The sequence below is a fragment of the Castor canadensis genome, chromosome 8 (genome assembly GCF_047511655.1).
Source record: "Castor canadensis chromosome 8, mCasCan1.hap1v2, whole genome shotgun sequence".
NCBI lineage: Eukaryota > Metazoa > Chordata > Mammalia > Rodentia > Castoridae > Castor > Castor canadensis.
In genome coordinates, this window is record NC_133393.1 from 46,073,048 (window position 1) to 46,099,400 (window position 26,353).

Consider the following 26,353-nt stretch of genomic DNA (forward strand, 5'->3'; position numbering starts at 1 on the left):
ACTTGGAAGAATTTCTACTTTTACCTTGACACCTCATCAACCAAACACAATAGCATCTCCCTCAGAGGGTTGTTGGAAAAATTAAAGGAGATAATGAATATAAAAAGTAATTAGAATAATGTCTAATATATAATAATCATTCAATGAATTGTATACATTAACATCATCATTTTTATATCTCCATTTCCTCCTTCTACTCCCCCACTCACACCAATGCATCAATTTTTGTGACTCCAATGAAAAGTTTGCAGGTTTGATATTAGTTCAATAAAAATGGAAATCAGTGTCTGTCAGAGGACATTTTTACACAATTCTATGTGTTGGTTTCAATCCATCATGCTTGCCTATACAAGTGTGTGGGATTCTTCACTACTACAGAAATATTCCCCAAATGCCTATAATATATCTTTTAATAAAGGCACAGACAGCTAATATTTAGATCCAGGTCACTAATATCTAATTAATTTCATAACCACCATCCAAAGCTGGCCATTTTAAGGAAGAAAGGAGATTGTCATGAATGCCATCAGCTTTTGTTTCTTTCTTTTTCCTGAAAGCATTCAATTTTCAATCCAAAGAACCCGTTCTTCCAAAACATTAGCAGTGAAAAAGCACCAAAGACTCAATCAATCCAGAATCACCTCATGGGTAAGTAGCCCCAGTAAGTTAATTACAGGATTCTTTGTTGCTCTTTTTTTTTTTTTTATTATGGGTAAGAGTTCTTGATGTAATATTTTTGGTTAATTGAAGATTTTCTTTAAAAGTATGCAAGACATCAGGCAAATAGTGCATTTATGTATGTAATAGAAATGGTTGTAATATATCATTAAGATACTCCAGGGCATGTTTTATTGGTTCATTAATACAGTACATGCCTTAGGTGTATTCAGCCACTCAGGGCCTGTATTAATGGACCAATAAAATATACTCAGGAGTGCCTTAATGCTACCCTAATATGGCTAAGTTTAAATTAATTTTTTTCAGGCTTATCTTTTTTAAAATATCATTTTTCCTTACTTGAAAAGAAAGATTACTTAACAGAGGGAAAAGAGTTCATGGTGACAGAATAAGAGGAAGCAGGATAATAAAAATATTTTTGTTTCATCAAATTTTTAAAAAATGGTTCCACATGGTTCTATTTTTAATCTCTGGCATTCTTCCACATCTTTTGTGAAAATCAATAATACTATGATGAGGAAGTATATCAAAAAAGTATATACTTCTTTTTGGAAGTATATCAAGTGCAGCAAATGTCATGTCTACCTATAAAACCCTATCACTTTTCAATAATCTACCTGATCAGAATAAACACTTACCTTGCTTTACAGACAACCAGTTTCATCCACCTCCTCTTATCTCCTCTTAATCATCCACATCAAACTTCTGTCTCAGTTTTTCAGAAGTTCTTAAATTCTACTTTTGACCAGTAAGGAATCTTTCAGATAACAGAAATTTGAGGAAGATAGAGAAAGGTGTTTTATCTAACTCCAAACTGAATTAAAACATCAGCTTTACCATGTACTTGCTGTATGATATTGATTTAAAAGCTGCCAGTTCCACCTCAGCAAAATGGAGATAATAACGTCTCTTCTACACACAGCATGAATGCTAAATGAGATAATGTATGAAAGACACTTGGTTTAATGCCTGCCCCATAAGGATCATTAGATACATGCTCATTTGTGTTATCAACTTCTACTTCTGAAATGCTATTGAAGAATCAAAATGTAGGGTGGCAGTTAAACAGTTGGGTCTTCTCCAAAAACTGCAGGCAAACTGGATATCTAGAGTATGAAAAAGAGAACCCACTTTCCACTCCCTTCTTTTTAATTTTCCTTCCTATTACCACCAAGTCACAAGACCTATAAAGACCTAAGCAACATAGAATAGTCTGGAACATTCTACTTTACAATTTTTCTAAAGAAAAAAAATAATAAATCCTACAACTTCATTATTGACTGGTCAGAGCTACAGAAATAGAAATACAATCTCTGTCTTTAAAGAGGTTATCTTTTATTTGAAACAACCAGATACATAAGAAGTTTTTGTTTGGTTTGGGGTTTTGGGTTTTTTCTTTCTTTTGGTTTGGAATGGGGTTTGTCTGAGGAGTCTACACAGCACTATTTGTTCAGTGAAGAAAGGAATAAATTTTGATCTGTTCATTAGGAATCAGAAGCAAAATCTAGAAGCATTCCACATTGGGGAATGGAATGGAGAAAGGTATCCTTAATCCAATGAGATTTTGTGAAAAGTGTTGGGGTCACAGGAATCTTAGATGACAGTAGTGGGGTGCATTTGGTCTGGACTGTGGATAACTCCACCTATCAGGTGATGGAAAAACCTCTGCAGAAATTTTGATCAGGAAACTGACATAAAGTGAAAACAGTACTTTCAGTTATGTTATTGTGTGCATTATATGAACTGGAGTGGGGGGATATGGAATCAGAGACCATCTGATCATGAGAAAGGACCATAGGGCTCCACGAACACTATGGAACCTGAATAAAAGAAAGATAAACGAAAACAGAGGAGGAACATTAAATGAAAGTCAATAAACATTTGATGGCTGCATGTAAAGAAGTAAAAGTGGAAAGAAATAAGTAATCAAAAACCAAAGAAATATGAGGATTAGATAATTACTTAGTATCGAAAAACCTTTCCAAAGTCTCTATGACCTCTGTGTTCCTCAGTATGACTAAAAAAGGTTGAAGTAGAATAAAGCCATCACATGTATTAAAAAATACTGACCAAAAGTACATATCCCAACAAAGTGGGTCAACTCAGTGTATTAGTTTGATGCATAAAGAGAATACAATTGTGTCTTATCATAGCACAAAGTACGCAAATTTTTGGACACCTCATTTAAATGTTTTCTCAACACCAAGCCATTCTTCACACATTTCCTTCATTTTGCCAAAATTATCTCTTTTAGCTGAACCCTGAGAGGAGCCCTGCTCCTCAACTCTTACCTAAATAACGTTTATTCTTCAAGGCCCATCCTCTCTGAAAACTCTCCCTAACTTCCCAAGCACACATAGAGCTCTTCCTTTCTGGAACTTCTGGAGCCCTTGCTGAATTAGCTACTTAATTTAGCTCTTAATTATGTATGCTGTGGAAACAATTCCATTCACAATAGCCTCAAAAAAAAATCAAATACCTAGGAGTAAATTTAACAAAGGATGTGAATGACCTCTATAAGGAGAATTACAAACTCCTGAAGAAAGAGATCAAGGAAGACTACAGAAGATGGAAAGACCTCCCGTGCTCATGGATCAGTAGAATCAACATAGTAAAAATGGCTATACTACTGAAAGCAATCTACATGTTTAATGCAATTCCTATCAAAATCCCAATGACTTTCATCACAGAGATTGAAAAATCTACCCTAAAGTTCATTTGGAAACACAAGAGACCGTGAATAGCCAAGGCAATATTCAGCAAAAAGAGCAATGCTGGAGGAATCACAATACCTGACTTCAAACTATATTACAAAGCAATAGCAATAAAAACAGCATGGTACTGGCACAAAAACAGATATGAAGACCAGTGGAACAGAATAGAGGACCCACATATGAACCCACACAACTACACCCACCTCATTTTTGACAAAGGTGCCAAAAATATACGATGGAGAAAAGACAGCCTCTTCAACAAATGTTGCTGGGAAAAGTGGTTACCCATCTACAAGAAACTGAAACTAGATCCTTGTCTATCACCCTGTACTAGTATCAACTCAAAATGGATCAAGGACCTAAATATCAGACCTGAAACTCTGAAGTTACTAAAGGAAGGAGCAGGAAACACTCTGGAACAAATAGGTATAGGCAAAGACTTCCTCAATAGAACCCCAGCAGCCCAGCAACTAAGAGAAAGGATGAATAAATGGGACTTCATAAAATTAAAAAGCTTCTGCCCAACAAAAGAAATGGTCTCTAAACTGAAGAGAACACCCACAGAGTGGGAGAAAATATTTGCCAGCTATACATCAGACAAGGAACTGATAAAAGAATATACAGGGAACTAAACTCTCCTCAAATCAATGAACCAATTAAGAAATGGGCAACTGAACTAAACAGAACTTTTTCAAAAGAAGAAATTCAAATGGCCAAAAAACACACGAAAAAATGCTCACCATCACTGGCCATAAAGGAAATGCAAATTAAAACCACACTAAGATTCCACCTCACCCCTGTTAGAATAGCCATCATCCAAAACACCACTAACAACAGGTGTTGTCAAGGATGTGGGGAAAAAGGAACCCTCTTACACTGCTGGTGGGAATGTAAACTAGTATAACCACTCTGGAAAAAAATTTGGAGACTTCTTAAAAATGTAAACATAGACCTGCCATATGATCCAGCAATCCCACTCCTGGGGATATACCCAAAGGAATGTGACACAGATTTCTCCAAAGGAACCTGCACACCCATGTTTATTTCTGCACTATTCACAATAGCCAAGTTATGGAAACAGCCAAGATGCCCCACCACTGATGAATGGATCAAGAAAATGTGGCATTTATACACAATGGAATTTTACTCAGCCATGAAGAAAAATGAAATCTTACCATTTGCAAGTAAATGGATGGAACTCAAGAACATCGTTCTGAGCGAGGTCATCCAGGCTCAGAAGACCAAAAATCGTATGCTCTCCCTCATATGCAGACTTTAGATCTAGGACAAATGCAGCAATGTGATTGGACTTGGATCACATGACAAGGGGAGAGCACATATGGGAGGTATGGGGATAGGTAGAAAACCCAAAACATGAAAGCGTTTGATGTCCCCACTCCAGAGGAACTAACACAGAAACCTTAAAACGACAGGTTATCACTAGCAGGGGATCAGGAACCAATGTAAAGATCAGTTAGAGATGAATCAACATGGGTCATAACACATGGATACATGAGAGCAATAGCAGGAATCTCTCTGTATAGCTATCCTTAACTCAACCAGCAAAAACACTTTGTCTTCCTTATTATGCTTATGTCTTTTCTTCAACAAAATCAGTCACAAGGGCAGAATGGGACCTGCCTGAAACTGAGGAGTGGGGGAAGGGTGGGGGAGGGAGCAGGGTGGAGAAATGACCCAAACAATGTATGCACATGTGAATAAATGAACAAAAAAAATTATGTATGCTGGTAACACACAGGACATTGTGTTTACCACAGAAAGGGGAAAGAGTAGAGAATACATCTACCCACCTTTCACATTTCCTATGCCTACTCCCTACTCCCATGTCTACAAAGGAGGATTTTTTTTTTAATTTGTTTGTTTGTTTTTTGAGACAGGGTCTGGAGTCTCGCTCTAGTCCAGGCTGGCCTTGAACTTGCAATTCTTCCTCAGTGTCTTGAGAGTTGGAATTATAGACACACACTATTACCTCCAGTCTAAAATAGGAGTTCTAAACATAAAACACATTTAGAAGAAATTACCACATCTTTGCAATATGTATAGCTACTCTGCAGGTGACTACATTGGAAAATTACTATATGTCCATTCAGTCATTAAATTAAAATATTAATCCTTTAGTTCAAAGTTGCATCTCATTATCAGAAGATTTAAGGGTCTAGGGAGTGATAAAGGATGTCTTTTTTGAATTTTTTGCCCAATTTGTACAAAAGGGAATTACCAATAATATCTGATGATTTATTGAGAAATTTAAACAATTATTTGACAATTTAAGAAGATATATATAGAGAAAGAGATATATAGATACTTACTTATATTTTATTTCTCTAAATATCTGTTCCAACTCAAGAATGATACAGCCAAGCAGGCCCCAGCAATGACTGTGAGGGAACATCTTCTGAAAAAGCCATAGCAGAATGAGATGGAACATTTGGTGAGGAGATTCTGCCCATCAGAGGTCATACAGAGTAAGAAAATCAAGAAAAGTCAAGACAAGCCAAAATCCATTAAGGAGATCAATGAACAAAAGCTAGGAAGAACAAAATTCAGAGGTGGGAGCCAAAGAGCCAGAGGCAGATCAAAGCTGGGATATATTGCCAAAGTCAGATCAGAGCTGGATTAGTCAGAAATCCAGTGGTAGCATATTAGTCCTAGTGTTGAAAACTTCCAGCAATTGCTTTAAAATTGTTGGAACATCTGAGGAGAGACATAATCACGAAAGTGTTAAAAACATTTTCTTGTTTATCTTAACAGCTTTTTGTTTATTCCTGCATTTATTTCTATTACCCTTTGTAATAAATGATACAGTTAATTTCAATAATTTGCCCCAAATCCAAATTTTAAGTTTCTACATATATCTTCTTGGTGAGCAATTATTTTCACTACATGTGCAAGTATGGAAAACTGCACCTTACCCATGTATCTTCAAACTGATAGCACAGGTTACGATCACTGCACAATGGCACTGCAGGGGAAGTATGTCATTCTTAACTGAAAACAACCAGAGAAGACAAATTTTACAAACAGGAATTTCACAGATTTCACATCTCATGGTTCAAACTCAATGGTTAAGTAAGAATCTTCAACTAAGATTTCAAATTTGTAAATATCTACTTAAGTCTATAATGTAGAACCTGAAATTTAGGTATTTAAAGTTGTATTTAATACAGATGGGCTTTACCACAACTATGGAAATAATTGTTTCAACCTTACTGAAGGTAATTTGGTGATCACATTAAAAGCTTGCAAATACCTTATCTTTTGACAGAGGAATTTTGTTTGTGTTTTGTGAATTTTTCCTAAAACTCAGCCATGGATTTGCCAACAAGGATGTTCATCACATCATTGCTGAAAATAGTTTTAAAAGAATCTGAAGGTACAGAATCAAAGTATGGTTAAGAAAGCAGTGAAAAATCCTTAGAGTGAAACTAATTAATCTCAAAAATTATTGTGGAAGAATATTTAATAAATGTAGAATAAATTACAAGGTCATTATGAATAGCATGCTACCAACAGTACAAACAGTTTTAATACCCCCTCCAAAATTCACCTTGAGACCTAATCCTCCCATTGATACATTAATGTATTTGGAGGTGGGGTCTTTGGGAGTGATTGGGATTAGATAAATTCTTTAGGGTTGGGGCCCCAGGGTGGGACTGGTGGGTTTATAAGAACAGGATGAGAGACATAACTGACAAAAGTTTGCTCTGTCTTACCGTGTCCATGCCTCTGCCATGTGATGAGGTTGGAAGATGGCCTCAACAGACACTGCAGCCATGCTCCTGGAATCCCCTGCACTCAGAGCCCTTACCCAAGTAACCGTCTATTGTTTATATAGTACCCAGTCTCAAGTATTAGGTTAAAACCACAGAAAATTGGTTAAGACAATGTCTGGTTCTCTTAAAATATTGAAAGAGAAAGATCCAGAGAGACCTAGTTACTACAAAATATTACTGTTCTTTATCTCTGGTTGTTCTTAGAACACAGTTCAACCTTAATATGATGTAGAAGGTACCATATGAATTAGTGGCAATCTACTGTTGCAACTTTCTCTTCGCTACTGCCCTTTTTTGTTCACTACTATTCAGTTATTTGGATCTCTGTTCCTGGAATGTGATAATGGCCATCTTGTCTTGGGATACAGCAACTTGTAGTGCCCTTTATCCAGAATGCTTTTCTCCCATTCAACCTTCTTACCACTTTCCCCTGATTCTCCTTTAGCCCTCAGACTAAAGTGCATCTTATGGTACCCCATCCTTCCCTGTCTACCAGTTAAGTCCCCCTACTATACAGCCTCAGAAAACCCTGAACCCTGTTTTCATAGCAATTAAGTCTATTGTAATCATACAGTTATTTTGTGACTGTTTAATACAAATAGCGCACAAGCTTCATAAAGGTACAAAATATTTACAGTTCCTATAAGACACTCAACAAATTACTGCTGGATAAATGATGAATGTATAGAATTAGAGCTATTATTGAGTTTTTTCTCTTTTAAACTTCGACAGCAAGTATACATAACTTTTGCAATAAGAAAAAAGAAGCTTAATTTTAAAGAACGTCTAATTGAAATATCCTAAAACTAAACAACATCAGGTTTTGGAATATAATGAATTATTCAGGTAACAGCACCATTCCATTTTACTTGATAATATAAGCTAGATACTTTAAAATTGGTGTTTAATATCTGTTCTGTATTTTAAACTTGAATTTGATTTCTTCTTTTTCACTGCAATCATTAGATATTCCTCAAAGAAAGAACAGGAAGTCTCTCTGTGTGCATGAAGAAAAGAATATTGCCTTAAATTAAGAAACTTCTTAGATAATACTTCTCAGATAATAAGTACTAAAATATGTATTTCATGGGTCAGATAAAAAGAAGAGATAACTCTTAAATTGTGGAGTTGGTTCTATGGTATGTGTGAACCAATACTATCTTTCCTTACTGTTTCTGTCAGCCTTGACCCATGCAACAAAGAATTTGTTCTCCACCTTTCAGCCAATGGAAATGGCTGCCAACCTAGTACATGATCCTCAGTCCTAGTTGTGATTCTTTTTTTTTTAATGAGAACAGGTCTTTTTGTTTCTACTTGTCTTAATTTAGGTTTTTATTCTCAAGTTACTTCTCTGTTTTTAAGCACATAAAATGTATTTCAACACTTAACAACACAAGAAGTATAATCATGGGCTACAAAAAGTTCCAGCTAGGTTTCTCTTTTGAAGTGATAACCAACCATTGCTACACAGGCTGCCTGCATGGTAGCTTAATAGTATGTTATAAAAACCCTTTTCAACACTAAACAGGAAAGTCAACCTGCCAAATTTACTTTAAAATGCAAAATTAATTTCTTGCCCAGCTTCATTGCCAAAATAATTTCATCCAATGTTGAAGATTTGTAAGTTGAATCCCTTACTAACAATAGGAAATTAAATGCTGTGTTCTTAATTAAGCCTCAAGTTGATTTCTACTTGAGAGAAAAAAAATAGAGTACTTCCTTCTCAAATGATCGAAATATTCGATGTGTGTGAGATTCTTGATAATATTTTACATTCATTTATTATTAACCTGGCAGAAAACAATGTTTCATGACCAGGTGTAATTTTAATAATATAAAATATAACCACATTATTACAAGTGCTTCTTCTTGACGCTCTGCTATTCTATCCAAATTCAGTGTTTCTGGTGGAACCACTTGAATTCACATAGATTTATCTCACCCTATAAAAGCACAATTCATTAAACAGACTAGTCTATTTAAACTAAGGCAATTTTATCACAGTCAATTCAATTATTTAACACTGCTTTTTTAACTCACTACTTAAAGCTTTCTTTTGACAAGTATTCCTTTGAATAAATGAGTTGTAATTTAAAGAATGAAAAAAGATCAAGTCCCCTTACAATATATGCAATTAGCCTATAGAGAGATGTTTTGCTGATACAAAACTAAGTTTTATTTGACAGCTAAACTTAATTTCAAGTAACGGAAGCCACCAAGGTTATCTCAGCAGAAAAAAATAAAATAGAGAAACTTTCCTTCCTGCGTTGGTTACATTTTCATTTAAGAACGTAATGATCGGCCAAGCCCACATGAAGAGTCAGAGTGATTATCTGCATGAATTTTTCCAAAGATAATATAACCTGAAATATGTAGAATAAAATTCTCATCCTACTAACTGAAAATATGGTTAGTAACTTTCTAAGGTAGTTATAAACAATAATGGAATGAAAAGTTTAATTAACACTTGTCTAGCCAAGTGTTAAGAAAAGTAAGTTTAACTGGTATGGTAGGTTCTTTCTGAATAGTTCCTCTTAAGACATTCTCTCTCAAATTGTTATGAGACTTAAAATTTATTTCAGATTCAAAATGTACATGGCAAATTAAGTGAGCTGAATAAGGAATGCGTCCATGATGAAAGAAAACAAGAAGTTGAATGTGTTTCTGTAACAGGTGTTCCTCACGACCTGACTTCATGAAGACTATGCCATCAACCTTTCATTAGAACTGCCCTAGAAAGAGAAGGTGGGAAGATTGGAAGGAAGGAACATGCTGTGCTGTGTGTCATTGTTCAGGATGATGGCTGTGATAAACAGGCTAGTTTCCAGATGTGAAGTGAGAAGTTCATGACTTTCTATCAGATTTTGAGTGGCATTGCCCCTAAATGGAAATACTCCAAATATATCATTGTTACAAAATCGTTCAGGTCGATACTTCACCCTTCATATTGCTGTTTTCTTTATTCTGTCTTTTAATTATTAAGACATAACTGTAGATGACATCCATTTTTCTGGTATAGCCACTTACCATATTTTAATAAACAACCCAATAGAACAAATTACTTCTCTTAGGATATATTAGAGAATGAATAACTTTTATCAAAAACAATTAAATAATTGCCCAGAACTAAACCCTTCATCATATTTGAATCATCTACAAATTCAACGTTGCATACTGAGATAGAACAAAATTATTCATCTCTTACATGAAAAAACTGTTAAATTTAATAATAACTATATTTGCCCTCTGGACTTATTTTTGTGCCTTCTATATCCCAAAAATGAAATACCTAATTTTCAACAAACTATTATAATACTTATGTAGAATACAAGCACCAAATTTAACCAGTCACAGGTCATAAAACATTAAGAGCCAAGTTGGAGATCATCCTGAAAGCCTCATTTGGATGAAAATTCATGTGGATTAATTACCTAATTTAGGACTGCAAGTAAGCCAAGCTATACCTAGGGGAAAATGTAAGAAAAGTCTAGACAAAATTTTCCAAACAAAATACTTAAAGTTGTAATGTGCATGTTTATTTTAGAGAATTATTTTACACCCATCATTCACCTTCCTCCAGACTTGTTTAGCGTCCCAGCCAGATCCATCTCTGCCTACACTCAATAGTTTAACCCTTACCTACATCACAACTGAAAATGGTGACCAAGAATAAGAACACCCAAGTATGTAGTGGGACACTTGTAGCTGACAAAGCTAAGCATAGCAGATAGAAGGATAGAATCAGCAGTCAGGACCTGTTCCTCCACAGTCAGGACCTAACTTCTTTATCCCGGTTTATTTACTTCAGTAGCATGTATTAGATATGTGAGGGTTGTGCCTTTAGTTGCCATTTACATAATGTCAGACCAACTATCTTTCATGAATTGGCACTGAGCATTCATTGGGAATTTAAGATAAATGAAGTCAAATTCAGACTTTTTAGGCAGACAAAAAGCAGGTGTTTTGTGCATTCAAAGAAGAGATTGTCATCAGTGTTTGCCAGTACAACTGTATGGTGATGTAGATATGGGACAAAAGAAGCAGGGAATGTAGCCCTTGCCTAACATGCATGAGGCCCTGGATTTTATCCCCAGCAGTACAGGAAAATAAAACATGGGACAAAAAGGGCAAGAAATTCCCATCCTCAAGAACTTTCCTGTTCTTGCTATGTGAGTTTTATTTTTTCTATAGTTCTCTGTCCTCATATTTACTTTATACTCTTCTGTACTTCTTAAATTTATAAAGACAAAAAATGTTTAATGATGGTGTATTTGATAGATTCAAATATAGATACAGATATTTCCCATAATTTAAAAATAAAAAATAGGAGCAATAGTATTCAATAAAATTTCTCTTGATAGCTGAATCTCATCTGTTACTTTTTGAGTAATAATTGTTACCTTTCTTCTTATGTGTTTTCACTCTATAGTTACAAAAATTATGCCAGAAATTTAAAAGCTTTTAAATAAAATATTGGTTCGCAATAACTATGTTGATAGTTCTTTCAAAACAGTTTATGGCTGGGTCACTTAAAGACTATATATAAACAGCCCCAATCTCAGACATACTCCAATTTGAAGCCTATTTTTGCATATCAGAAGTACTGAGAAATTCTGCTGGGGAGAAAAACATGCTAAATAAATTTATCTCAGTTTTTTCCAAATTTATTTTACCACAAAATTATTTTTATCATGGAATACTGACTACTGGAAGTACCATTCAGGACAAGGCAGTTTAAAAGTGCTGTGTTTTATAGAGGAGGAAACTGAAGCACAAGAGATCTTAATTGTCCCACTACAGTCTCCCAGCCACTTTTTTAAACAAAACTCACAGAGAAAATTCCATAGCTTCAAGATTTCAAGTCAGGTGTTCTTTTTCTTCACTAAAAATATTCATGCTTTTACCAAAAAGAGATGTAGTTGGTTCTTATGCAAAACAGATATAAATTGTCAAATGTAGCTGTGAACTATTTAATGCCAACTCAAAAGTAAGGATTGCAAAGACCTTTGAACCACTGCATTGGGTGGCAAATGCCTTTTAAAAAGGCTTTTTAAAGATATTTTATATTAAAAATTATAGCAGTAATGTATATGATAATTATACATTTAATACATTTGCAAATCTGAATTTATGAGTGAATTCTCAATAGTGTGTCTTATTAAAAACTGTAGAACTTCTTTAAAAAAATCTCAAAGTGCTTAGCCGTTATCCATTAGAGGGTATGTCTTCCATCGTAGAAAAGTAGGTTGACCCAAATGATCTCACATTGAGGTAGAAAATGTAAATTGTAACTTCAGAAACTGAATTGTAAGTTATATTGGGTCTTTTGTCTTTATTCAGGCTTGGATTTCAAGATTTAAAGAATAATTCACATTTGAGGATTCTCTGAAGAAAGAATGAGAATATATACTCCAGGTTCCAAGAAAAATTACTCACATATAGATAAGTAGAAATAGCCCTACCATCTGATATAAATGAGAATAATCCTTTCCAAAGACAGGTGCCATTTTATTCATTTATTCAACAAACATTTAATGAACATCTATAAAAGCAAATCAGCATGGCAAGTATAGGAATATAACCTAGGAGAGAAAGACCCTGCCCATGGGGAGCTGAAGTTCTCATAAGGGAGTCAGACAGCAAATGTTTCTACAACTTAAGTATCCATTAAAATTAGGATGTGTTCTACAAAAGGTGTTTAGAGTGAGTCTGAGATGAAGGGAAGACACTGTGCATAACTTGGAAATCAAACCTTGTCCAGGATATAAGGGAGGTCTCCTTACAGAGATGACATTTGAGATCGGTCCTGAGACTGACTGGAACCAGGCAGAAGAGAAAGAAGCACATTCCAAGCAGAATTGTTGGGTCCTTTGCATGAAAGCTGGCTGGAGAGTAGAGAGCTCAGAAGTTTGCTCCAAAAAGGCTGGGAGAGTAGGCAAAGGCCTAATCGTGGAAGGAGGACCAGTTAGGACATGCAAGGCAAGTGCTCTACCACTGAACTACAGTCTTAGCCACAAAGAACCAGTTTTTAAAGGGCAGATTTAAAGATAACAGCCCTGAAAAAGAATCACGCCTGACCAAAAAACCAACTAAGCAGCCTTGTAGTTATATAGGTAAAACTGAGATTAGAAGGTGCAGGAATTAGGGTGGTGGTCAGGGAAATAAGCTGCCAGTAGCCCTTAGAAAAATTGTATTTTCCATAAGCTTTCCAAAGTTGTGGCTTCTCCCACAGCTATTTTTGGATTCTCTATCTTTGTAGTCCAGGTTCATATCCTCCCAAGTGTCACCATTCTGTTCATGCTTCCTGCCTACTCCTGGGAGTCAAACAAGCAAGACTGCAGGAATACACCCCACCTACTCCTCTCCAGGTAAATATACTTAGAGAGTGAGGAATGCACACTTAAATCTTTACTTTCCTAGTGGATTTTTAACTCATTCTCTACTTCCAGTCTTCACACAATGAAGACAGATGAGCCTCCATTTTGTCTTCGGACTCTACTACTTCAAGATACTCGATTAACTAAACATCAAAATATTTCCCTTGCAAACATCTTTATGGAAATACCCTCACAGTGCTACATATTATTAGCAGTAAGAGGGAGAATGATAGCACCCTGGTCAAGAAGGTGACAGGATGTCATTACCTTACAAAATGTCAAAAATCTTTTTTCCCCTCTCAGGAAACATAGGTAGGGATATGATTTTCAAACCACTTATGTTTTTAAGATTTAGTAAAAGACTCTTTAATGCTCTTCATAGAGAAACTGAGAAATTACATCCTAGATTCTAATCTGGAATATGGTTTTCATTTTTTAAATGAAAGGATATTTGAAAACTTGTTTTCTATTTACTTCTCATATTTAAAAACTAAGAATGCTGTATTTTTGCTTTGTTTCACTTCCCAATGTTTTTGTTAGCTGTATGCCGACTTGAATTTAGAGTTCTGGAAATATGTGTAGAAAGTGGGGAATATTACTTAATATTATAGGAAGCTCACAATTACACATACCTCACACTAAAACACACTTACCTTGAAACAAAGGCTGTTCTTTAAAGAAGTTTCCAGGTTTTTTTTGAGGGTTCTGAAGATTCTGTCACAAAAATAAGCAGCGTACATTTTTATCAGTCGGCTTCAATTTGGTTCCATATATCATAGTTCTAGGGAAAATCACACACAGAGTATTTATTACCTGGTTTGTGAATTAAATAGGTACAAATTCCAGGCTGGTTAACATCTCAAAAAGTTATAAACCACCTTTGGATGGTATTTGGAGATTATCAAGAAAAAGATATTTGTTTATTTGCTTATTTTAACTTGAGGATTCTTAAAGGGTAGAAAAACTTTGGAAAAACAAGTGTTAATTATGAATCCCCAAGAACAATATTCACTAGTGTTCCCTGGAATAATACGGGTTTCCCTGAGGAAATTATCACATAAAGTACTTGTTTAAAATTTTGCAAATAATTGATAAATATGCAAGTATAACCAGTCTTAAATAGTTCTCCTTTCAAAAAAATTTTTTGTAAGTTATTTAGGATCGAAATAAAATAAAACATATTTCCTTATAAGAAACTATGGTATTTTCAGTGTTTGCCAAGTTTGTTTTATACATATTTACTTTAAACCCCATATTTCACATACATTAGAATTTTTGTGAAACTTACATGAGATAATAGAAAGCACTTACAAAATCTTTCCCTAAAGTTTTGGCTACATGGTGTAATTGAAATCTAGGAGCTCTATGAAATCTAGGGCTCTATATGTGTATGCAGCTTTAAGGAAGTTGAAAATATTAAGGAGCACTCTAATTTTTTTTCTATTTTATAATGGAGTACTTTGTTATTGCTTGTAGAAGACATATAAGCCTGAAACAAACTCAGTATTTGCTTGTTTGAGGATGCTTAACCAGTTCACTTATCTGATAAAATCAGTGAAAAAAATTTAAAGTTTTAGTCATTATCTAATTTTTAAGAGAGATTATTTACTAGCCTAATTGTTTAAATTCATTGAAATTTCTAATTGGTGCAATTTTAAAAAAATGTTTTAGAGGAACATATGAATGATATTTGACATGGAGAATCTACCAAAAATATCCTGTCAAGAAATCTCTCCCATTTGTAATTTTTGCTGAGGTGAATAAGATTTTTAAGAACCCTTTTGCTACCACTATATTTAAACTTACTTCATTATACACAGAAGTTTATGTGTGATATTGTGATTTATTATGAGCTGTCTCTATTTGGCCTTCATCTAGTTTCCTTACATACAACTCCTAAAACCCTAAGTATCTCAGCACTGCTAAGTGTCTTTTGTGTACAATGATGTACCTGGTGACTTAGATATCTTCAGGATGGTGGCAGTTCATCAGAAAGACCAAGGCATGACTAGAAGGTTGAAACTTTCAGTTCTACTCAATCAGAAGTACACACCTCAGGCTTGGGACTCCCAATCAGTTTGTAAGATTAAGCCCTTAACCTGTGGGATCTGAAGCCAACTCCAGATACATAATGTAAGAATTGAATTGAATTAAAGATCACCTACCTGGTGTTGACTGGAGAATTGATTCATTGATGTGAGGGGCACCCCCATCCATCTGGTGTCGAAAATGTTGAATTGTTTGTGTGAGAGTAGGAAAAATAAAGAAAAGAAAAAAATAGATACTTATCACAAAGGAAAACTTCCTTGCTTTGAAATGTTAAGGAAATATTTAAAAGTTTCAGATTAGGGAGAAATATTTACATAAATTGTGTGTGTTATGCCTATAAAATCTGTCCCTAATTGAAAATAACAAAGATGCTTTTTCCTGTATTTTCTAGTTTAGTGTCTTGTGTAGTTTTGTACTTCTAGGTTTTACATTATATTTTTCCATTTCAACTTCATTTTTATATATGGTGCATAGTGTAGTTTGAGAGTTTCTGTCCTTATCTAGCATATTTTCAAACATTTCCTCCATCCATTTTCTATCTTTTCCCCATGCTTTTCTTCCTAGGATTCAATATGATATTGCTCCCTAGCTCTTGTGTTTCCCCACTCTTTTCCTCTCTCTTAGTCTATATTCATTTAAACAGCAGTATTTTCCTGATGCTATCCTTGCTGATATTTTCTTCAGACATATCAATTTATCTGCTGATTCATTCAAAGGCATGCTTCATCTCTGAGTGTGTATACACATTCATGTGAAACTTTACATGCATATCTGTGTGAATGTGTAATTCTAACATTTGTTTTTCACTATTATAATTTCTCTCTGTTGAAATTTTATGCTGTTCTCCTTTTCATTAAATACTTTGACATAATGATCATTATTTTTAAATTACTGATAGTGACAGCATCTGGTTCATCTCTGAGTCTGTTTCTGTTGATTGCTTTGTTTGTTGACAATTGATTTTCCCCTTTGTTTCCTATATACCTTAAAAACTTCTTTTATTAGGATGGGTGGAGTTGCTCAAGTGGTAGACTTCCTGCCTAGCAAGTGTGAAGCCTTGAGTTCAAACCCCAATACTGAAAAAAAAAAGAACAAAAGCTTTTTTATTGAACATTGTGTGTAATAGAGGCATTATGTGTGACTATCAACCCATTAGTGTAGGGATTTGAGTCAAAGCAGTCAAGCGTTCAGCTGTATTTGGGTTTTGATATTACTATAGTTGTCTTTCAAATTCTTCTAGTAATGAACTACCATTGCCTTGAACATAGGATAGATTTTAGGGAGCAAGAGGTTCCAGCACTTCTATTCATAATAGCTTTCAGTTATTCCTTCATAATGTGCCCATATAGTAGCTCTTTATCTGCCCTCTTGCACTTGTCCCATTGGTAGATCACAGTCTGCTATTCTATGCTCTTATGAAGAAGTGGAAAGTTTTCTGGATGCCATAATATCAGAGATACAGCTTCCTTTGGCTCTGCATGGCAACAAAACCACTATTGTGTCCATGATTAGTCTTAAGCAGTAACTTCTCTTTCAGAATTAGCAGGCCTCTTATAGTTTGGTATCAGTATAGTAATAGGTATAAAATCCTGGAAAGAGAAGGATTTCCTATCTCCAACTCTCCCAACTGTGCAGTAGACCATGTTGTTTCTCCCATCACCACTTCCACTCCTGATTGCCTTCACTAACCCTGGAAATTATTGCAGATTATCTGGATTCCTCTTATTGTTATGATGGAAAAATACTTTTAACCACAAATATCTATTTGAATCTATTTTATTCTTTTCTTCTACTTTGTGATTGTTTTGGGAGGGAGAGTATTCAACAGCTGAAATTATTAATTCAGATTCTCTGTTTTCTTCTTAAAATATTTTTCCTATTCCATTTCATACATGGGGTTACTAGTTCAAGAGTGCCCTCTTCTGTTAGTTTAATAAAATACAAATGCCTTAATGGATACTAAAAGTGCAGTAGGCAAGGTATTATCATTTTTTTCACTTTCTTTTCTATAGGATTCTTAATTCTTCCTTCTCTTTTCTTTCTTTGCTTTTATTATCACATCTTCAAGGACCACCATCCTTTTTCTGCATATTCAGTTTCCCCTTAGATCAATGCTTCTTTAAGGGCACCACTTCTGGTCCAATTTGCTTTTATGATCTTTCCCTGTAGACCATGCAGGAAACTAACTACCAAGTTACTGCTCTGTATTCAGAATTTTGTACTTATTCTCAGACATTTTCTTTTTTTACCTCAGTCTTCTTTTCCCTTTACTGTTGGGCTGTGTGGAAGTACATTGTGGCATATACAAAGGTTCTTACAGGTATCAAATATATCCTACTTGAATTCACCCCCTCGACCACTCTCCTTCATCATCCCACTCCCAATTCCTGGAACAGTTTCAACAGGTATCATTATTCATTTATATACATGTATACACATTATTTGGAGGTTGTGGGAAAAGGGGAATGAATCAGACATTTTCTTATAGGAGTAATTTCTTTACTTGATGTAAGTATCTACATTCATCTACCCTTTTTCATGGAATCATTTAAGACGTCCCTTCTCTGTCCAATCTTTCAGTATCAGACAGTAGAAACACTCTAGGATTACATCTATTTATTACTTACAAGTAATTTGGAAGTTTGGGTGACTTATCTTATAATGCTAAAAGTGACAAGGCATGTGTAGTTTAATTTGTACTCTTGATTTGTTGCATTCTATTAGGGAAAGTGTATATAAAAATAAAATCAGGCATCCATCATTCTAATTGTAGTATATTCATAAAATATGGAATTTTTAGTATATTCATAGAATATGGAGTGGTGCACTGCATTTAAAGGAATGAATTTGTGACAAATATGATATAGATGAACCTAAAAACCTTATGTTGAGTTGACTGTACACAGATACAAAAGCATATGCATACAGGCCTTGTGGATTCTGGGATAAAATGGGGATAAGAAGTTCTCTCCCTATGATTCTGTGAATGAGAAGAGTCAGGGTAGCAAAGGAGGGACAAAAGAGAGAAAAAAGAACATTGGGAATCAAGAAAGAGGTAGAAGGACAGCTAAAAAGCAGAAACAGACAGGTGATACAGAGAAAAGTAAGGAACAGTTCACAGCTCCAACCACAGCCCTCCAAGGAGAGAGGAAAGTAAAATACTTACAAGCACAAGATAAGCCAGGCAGTCCTGGTAAAAACAAGCTCCAGTCCTAGCCACAGAGGGAACCCACAGTTCTCATAAGCCTTATGTCCAGTATAGGACTTTGATGTGACAGTGACTTCCCCTGTGTGGCAAGCTAGCACTGGAGAAGAAATCCATTTAGTCATTTGCCGTATCTTGGACTACTATGGCTGGGCACCATGTTGAGAGAGTGCTTATTGTTTGAGAAGAGCTATTCTTGGGGCACAAAAACAAGGAACAATCACAGGTTAGAGAGCCTGGGGACATGCTGCCATAGTATCTGAGTGGGAGACAGGGAAAGAAGCAGTCATGGAATGGGGAGAAGTTTGACATGGACAAGCTGAAAATTTTAGCCAGCAGGGAGCCCAGGCTGTGGAGGGTGTGGTGGTTGGTGTTTCCACCCTCTGTGGTGAGGATTGAGCTCCATCACCTATGGATAACTACAGAGACTAGGATATCTGAACTGGTAGCCAGATGATTTGCTTGGACTCCAGAGCTGCCTCCCTGCCACATATGGTTTGCTGCCAGGTGGGACTGAGAGTTCTGGGCCTAGGTCCAGTGGATTGCTACATTTCTCTAGCCTCTTCCCTCCTGCAGAGTGGTTTACTGCTGGGTGGGTCTGAAAGTGCTGAAAGCAGCAGGAAGAATACAGGATTCCCTTGGTTCTTGCCCTCCAGTACAGATCTCAATGCTCAGTTTGCTTCCTCCACTGTCTGCATCCCTCAGCTTGGATATTTGCTGCACTTGTGTTCACAAACTTTGGGTAGGGAGCTGTGGAATGAGTGAAACCTGCCTGGTCCACAAATCTCAAAAATTGTTGAGGACTGCAGCAACTCCTTCTATGCAAAGAAAGGAAGCTTTAGAAGTAACTGCAGCCCAGATGATGACAACAAACCCTTGACTGCCTGGCCCTCATTCAGCATATAACACCAACCTGCACAGTGGAAAATACAGAGGAATTACAATGGGCTCCAGATGGAGCCCATTTCCCTCCCCACAAACCTAGTGAATTCCAATGCTAGGGTAACTGGAAAGACACATTGCCAATTCTTGGTCTTTTTTTTTTTTTTTTACTGCTTTCCCTTTTAGTATAATTTTTACCATTTTCTAATTTTATTTTATTTTAAAAGTCTCTTAATATTTTATTTTGTATTCTTCTTATCTTTATTTTTATTTACACTTTTATTTTGTTATCTGATTTATCTCTTGCTCTTTTCTTTTCTTCCTCTTCATATTACTTTCCTTTTTTCTTCTCCTTATTCTTTTATTTAAACTTGCTCCTTCTTTTCTCCTTTTTCTGTCCCCCTCTTCTACTTCATTCTTTTATTATTATTTTACCTTTTTCAATTTTTAACTTCACAGTCATTCCACTTTACTTTGATACTCTCCTTTCCATAATTATTGGAATTAAAAATGGTTGTCTTTAACTCATTTTTTATTGTATTTCTATATCTGGTAGGTTTGGATTTTATTTCTATTATAGTGGTTTTTCTACTCTCTGAGTACTATTGGGAATTGAGCCATCAAGAGAAGACTGCTCACTAAGAAGATCTCCTTATAAAAAACTGGAAGAGAGCTAGATGCTGGTGGCTCATTCCTCTAATCCTTGGTACTTGTGAGTGAAAAATAATGAGGAGCACAGTTCAAGGCCAGCAGAGGCAAAAAGTTTACAAAACTCCATCTCAATCAATTGTGGGGTGCATCAGCATGCATTTATCATCCCAGGCTACACAGAAGGCTGAGATCAGGGGAATCACAGTTCCAGGCCACCAGAGAAGACCTCATCTCAATGAAAAAAAGTTGGGTATGGTGACTTGTGCCTGTCATCTCAGCTGTGGCAAGAAGCATAAAATAGGAAGACTGTAGTCCAGGTTGGCCTGGGCAAAAAGTGAGACCCTATCTCTGAAATAACCAAGGCAAAAAAAAAAAAAAAAGCTGGAGGTTTAGCTCAAGCAGTAGAGCATTTATCTAACAAGTACAAAGCCCTGAGTCCAAACCCCTGCACCACCCTGACAGATGAACAAATTCAACATAGAAACACAAGAAATATGAAAAAGCAAGACACAGGATTCCTTTAAAAGTTTATAACTTTTTAATAACTGAACCCAAAGATACTGAAATGGTTAAAATGAAATTAATCACCTGAATAGATTTATAACACAAAATGAAATTGAAGCAGCAATCAAGAGTCTCCCCAAAAAAGAAAAGTCCAGGACCTGATGGATTCTCTGCTGAATTCTATCAGACCTTTAAAGAAGAACTGATACCAACCCTCCTTAAACTGTTCCATGAAATAGAAAGGGAAGGAAACCTGCCAAACACCTTTTATAAAGCCAGTATTACACTTATCCCAAAACCAGGCAAAGACACCTCCAAAAAGGAGAACTATAGGCCAATCTCCTTAATGAACATGGATGCAAAAATCCTCAACAAAATAATGGCAAACCAAATTCAACAACACATCAAAAAGATTATTCACCACGACCAAGTAGGCTTCATCCCAGGGATGCAGGGGTGGTTCAACATACGAAAATCAATAAACGTAATAAACCACATTAACAGAAGCAAAGACAAAAACCACTTGATCATCTCAATAGATGCAGAAAAAGCCTTTGATAAGATCCAACATCATTTCATGATAAAAGCTCTAAGAAAACTAGGAATAGAAGGAAAGTTCCTCAACATTATAAAAGCTATATATGACAAACCTACAGCCACCATCATACTTAATGGAGAAAAACTGAAACCATTCCCTCTAAAATCAGGAACCAGACAAGGATGCCCACTATCTCCACTCTTATTCAACATAGTACTGGAATTCCTAGCCAGAGCAATTAGGCAAGAAGAAGGAATAAAAGGAATACAAATAAGTAAAGAAACTGTCAAAATATCCCTATTTGCAGATGACATGATCCTATACCTTAAAGACCCAAAAAACTCTACTCAGAAGCTTCTAGACATCATCAATAGCTATAGCAAGGTAGCAGGATATAAAATCAGCATAGAAAAATCATTAGCATTTCTATACACTAACAATGAGCAAACGGAAAAAGAATGTATGAAAACAATTCCATTTACAATAGCCTCAAACAAAATCAAATACCTAGGTGTAAACCTAACAAAAGATGTGAAAGACCTCTACAAGGAAAACTATACACTTCTGAAGAAAGAGATTGAGGAAGACTATAGAAAGTGGAGAGATCTCCCATGCTCATGGATTGGTAGAATCAACATAGTAGAAATGTCGATACTCCCAAAAGTAATCTACATGTTTAATGCAATTCCCATCAGAATTCCAATGACATTCATTAAAGAGATTGAAAAATCTACTGTTAAATTTATATGGAAACACAAGAGGCCATGAATAGCCAAGGCAATACTCAGTCAAAAGAACAATGCAGGAGGTATCACAATACCTGACTTCAAACTATATTACAAAGCAATAACAATAAAAACAGCATGGTACTGGCACAAAAACAGACATGAAGACCAGTGGAACAGAATAGAGGATCCAGATATGAAGCCACACAACTATGAGCAACTTATCTTTGACAAAGGAGCTAAAAATATACGATGGAGAAATAGCAGCCTCTTCAATAAAAACTGCTGGGAAAACTGGTTAGCAGTCTGCAAAAAACTGAAACTAGATCCATGTATATCACCCTATACCAAGATTAACTCAAAATGGATCAAGGATCTGAATATCAGACCCCAAACTCTTAAGTTGATACAGGAAAGAGTAGGAAATACTCTGGAGTTAGTAGGTATAGGTAAGAACTTTCTCAATGAAACCCCAGCAGCACAGCAACTAAGAGATAGCATAGATAAATGGGACCTCATAAAGCTAAAAAGCTTCTGTTCATCAAAAGAAATGGTCTCTAAACTGAAGAGAACACCCACAGAGTGGGAGAAAATATTTGCCAACTATACATCAGACAAAGGACTGATAACCAGAATATATAGGGAACTTAAAAAACTAAATTCTCCCAAAACTAATGAACCAATAAAGAAATGGGCAAGTGAACTAAACAGAGCTTTCTCAAAAGAAGAAATTCAAATGGCCAAAAAACACATGAAAAAATGCTCACCATCTCTAGCAATAAAGGAAATGCAAATTAAAACCACGCTAAGATTCCACCTCACCCCTGTTAGAATAGCCATCATCAGCAACACCACCAACAACAGGTGTTGGCGAGGATGAGGGGAAAAAGGAACCCTCTTACACTGTTGGTGGGAATGTAGACTAGTACAACCACTCTGGAAAAAAATTTGGAGGCTACTTAGAAAGCTAGACATCGATCTACCATTTGATCCAGTAATACCACTCTTGGGGATATACCCAAAAGACTGTTCCTCCAGAGGCACCTGCACACCCATGTTTATTGCAGCACTATTCACAATAGCCAAGTTATGGAAACAGCCAAGATGCCCCAGCACTGACGAATGGATTAAGAAAATGTGGTATCTATACACAATGGAATTTTATGCAGCCATGAAGAAGAACGAAATGTTATCATTCGCTGGTAAATGGATGGAATTGGAGAACATCATTCTAAGTGAGGTTAGCCTGGCTCAAAAGACCAAAAATCGTATGTTCTCCCTCATATGTGGACATTAGATCAAGGGTAAACACAACAAGGGGATTGGACTATGAGCACATGATAAAAGCGAGAGCACACAAGGGAGGGGTGAGGATAGGTAAGACACCTAAAAAATTAGCTAGCATTTGTTGCCCTCAACGCAGAGAAACTAAAGCAGATACCTTAAAAGCAACTGAGGCCAATAGGAAAAGGGGAACAGGTACTAGAGAAAAGGTTAGTTCAAAAAGAATTAACCTAGAAGGTAACACCCACGCACAGGAAATCAATGTGAGTCAATGCCCTGTATAGCTATCCTTATCTCAACCAGCAAAAACCCTTGTTCCTTCCTATTATTGCTTATACTCTCTCTACAACAAAATTAGAAATAAGGGCAAAATAGTTTCTGCTGGATATTGAGGCGGGGGGGGGGAGGGAGGGGGCGGAGTGGGTGGTAAGGGAGGGGGTGGGGGCAGGGGGGAGAAATGAACCAAGCCTTGTATGCATATATGAATAATAAAAGAAAAAAAAGTTTGTAACTTTTTAATAACTGAACCCAAAGATACTGAAATGGTTGAAATGACAGATAAAGAATTCAAAGTCTTATTTTTAAAACAATCAATAATCTCAAAGAAAATTCAAATAAATAGATGAACAAAGAAACTAATTCAAGACTTAGGCAAGGAATTTAGTAAAGTGATAGAAATTCTGAAAAACATGAAACTCTTAGAAACAAAAAGGTCAATAAATCAAATAAAAAAAACTCAATGGAACATCATTGCCAATAGACTAGATCAGGTGGGATACCAAATATCAGAGATTTCAGGAAAGAATCTATATCATGCTACAGTTAAAAGGCCAAGAGTACATTAAAAAGAAAGAATACTAAAAAGCTGAAAGAGATGTACTAAGTTACTTATCAGAATAACAGCAAACCTCCCAAAAGAAACACTGAAGGACAGGGAGCAGGGACTCATTTATTTCAAGCCCTGAAACAAACTAATTGCTTTCCAACATTAATATATTCAGCAAAGTTATCCATTAAAATCAAAGCAGAAGTAAAGACTTTCCATGATAAGCATAAACTAAAGTAATTCATAACCACTAAATCAGAACTGCAGAAGGTATTTAAAAGAATACAAAATATGAAGGAGGAAGAAAGATATACACAAACATATGAGCTTGAGAAAGAATAAATCACAGTAGAAGAATAGATAAGCAAATGAGAATTAGGAAAGAATCAAGTCTTATTAACTCAGTAAACTAGCAAACACTGAAGACAAAGAAGGAAGAAATTAGTACTGAAATTAGTATTGAAAGAATTCAATAGTCACCTGAAATGTAAATGGCCTTAATTTTTCCATCAAAATATGTATATTAGATAAATTAATTAAAAATAAATATCCAACTATCTTTTTATCTGGAAGAAATTCACCTCACTGTCAAAGACTCACCAATAGCTAAAGTGAAAGGATAGAAAGTGATATTCCAAGAAAATGAAATCTGAAACAAGGAAGATTGGCTATACTCATATCTGACAAAGTAGGCTTCAAGGCAAAATTGGTCTGAAGTGATAAAGAAGGCCACTGCATGTTAATAAAAGGAACAATCCATCAGGAAGATTTTATATATATATATATATAGGCTGAGGATTGGTGTACCCAATTTCATTTTTTAAAATGCACTGAAGGACATAAAGGGACAGATAAGTCCAGATATAATAATGGGGGGGTGAATTCAATACCCTACTTTCATCCATAGACATATCATCCTGACAAAAACTTCAACAAAACATCTTCATACCTAACATCACCATAGATCAAATGGTCTTAATAGCTGCCCATGAAACTTTCTCCAAAACAGACCATACTTTAGGCCATAAAACAAATCTTAAGAAATACAAAACATTGAAATAATTTCAGATATGTTATATCATTACAGAATAAAATTAGAAATTGACAGTAAGAAAAGCTACAGAAATAATCCAAACATGTGAATAGAGCAATGCAGTTTAGAATGCTCAGTGGGTAATTGCAGAAATGCCAGGGGATATTTTAAAATTTGTAGAATCGGGCTGGGATGTAGCTCGGTGGTACAGCGCTTGCCTAGCATGCGTGAGGCCCTGGGTTCGATCCCAGCACCAAAAAAGAAAAGACAAAAAAAAAAAAAAAACCTCTTCCCTAAAATTTGTAGAATCAAATAAAAGTTAAAACACAATGTACCAGGAACTTTGGGATGCAGCAAGACTAGAGGGAAGTTTATACCTATGATGAATTCTAAGCCAGAGCAATAAGACAAGAGAAAGAAATAAAATAAATAGGAAAGGAAGAAGTCAAATTATCCCTATTTATAAATGATATGATCCTATACTTTAAAAGATCCTAAAAGACTTCACCAGAAAACTCTTAAATTAGATGAGTGTGTTCAGCAGTGTAGCAGGATACAAAATCAGTAGCTTTTCTATACACCAATAACAAACACACCGAGAAAGAAAGCACAATAGTCTAGATATAAATCAATAAAATTCCTATGAATAAACCTAAAGTGGTAAAAGAACTCTATAATGAAAGTTACAAAGCACTGAAGAAAGGAACTGAAGAAGACACTAGAAGATGAAAGACCTCTCATGTTCAAGGATCAGAATTAATATTGTGAAAATGGCTAGACTACTGAAAATTATCTATAGATTCAATGCTATCCCTATCAAAATTCCAGTGACAAGGCTGGTGGTGTGGCTTAGTGGCTGAGTGACTGCCTAGCATCCATGAGGCCTTGGGTTTGTTCCCCAGCAACACACACACACACACACACACGTGCCTCCATTTAAAAAATTCAATGACATTCTTCACAGAACTAGAAAAACAATATTAAAATTCATTCTGAAGCATAAAAGACCCTAAATAGTCAAAACAATCCTGAGCAAAAAGATCAATACTGGAGGTATCATAATACTTGATTTCAAATTACACTACAGAGTCTA

At 35.5% G+C, this 26,353-nt stretch overlaps 1 long non-coding RNA gene across 2 annotated transcripts in view; it reads right to left on the reverse strand.

The window, feature by feature from the left end:
- The window catches only part of LOC141425481 (uncharacterized), a 133,942-nt gene that overhangs the window by 14,193 nt on the left and 93,396 nt on the right, over positions 1-26,353 (reverse strand). Inside the window, exons 2-3 of one of the 2 annotated variants that reach the window (XR_012450488.1) lie at positions 14,217-14,344; positions 12,348-13,129 (exon numbers count right to left, since the gene is read on the reverse strand). This is a non-coding gene — a long non-coding RNA (uncharacterized lncRNA). Of the gene's footprint in view, positions 1-12,347; positions 13,130-14,216; positions 14,345-26,353 lie in introns of those variants that run through there. The other variant, XR_012450489.1, reaches the window with a different exon arrangement.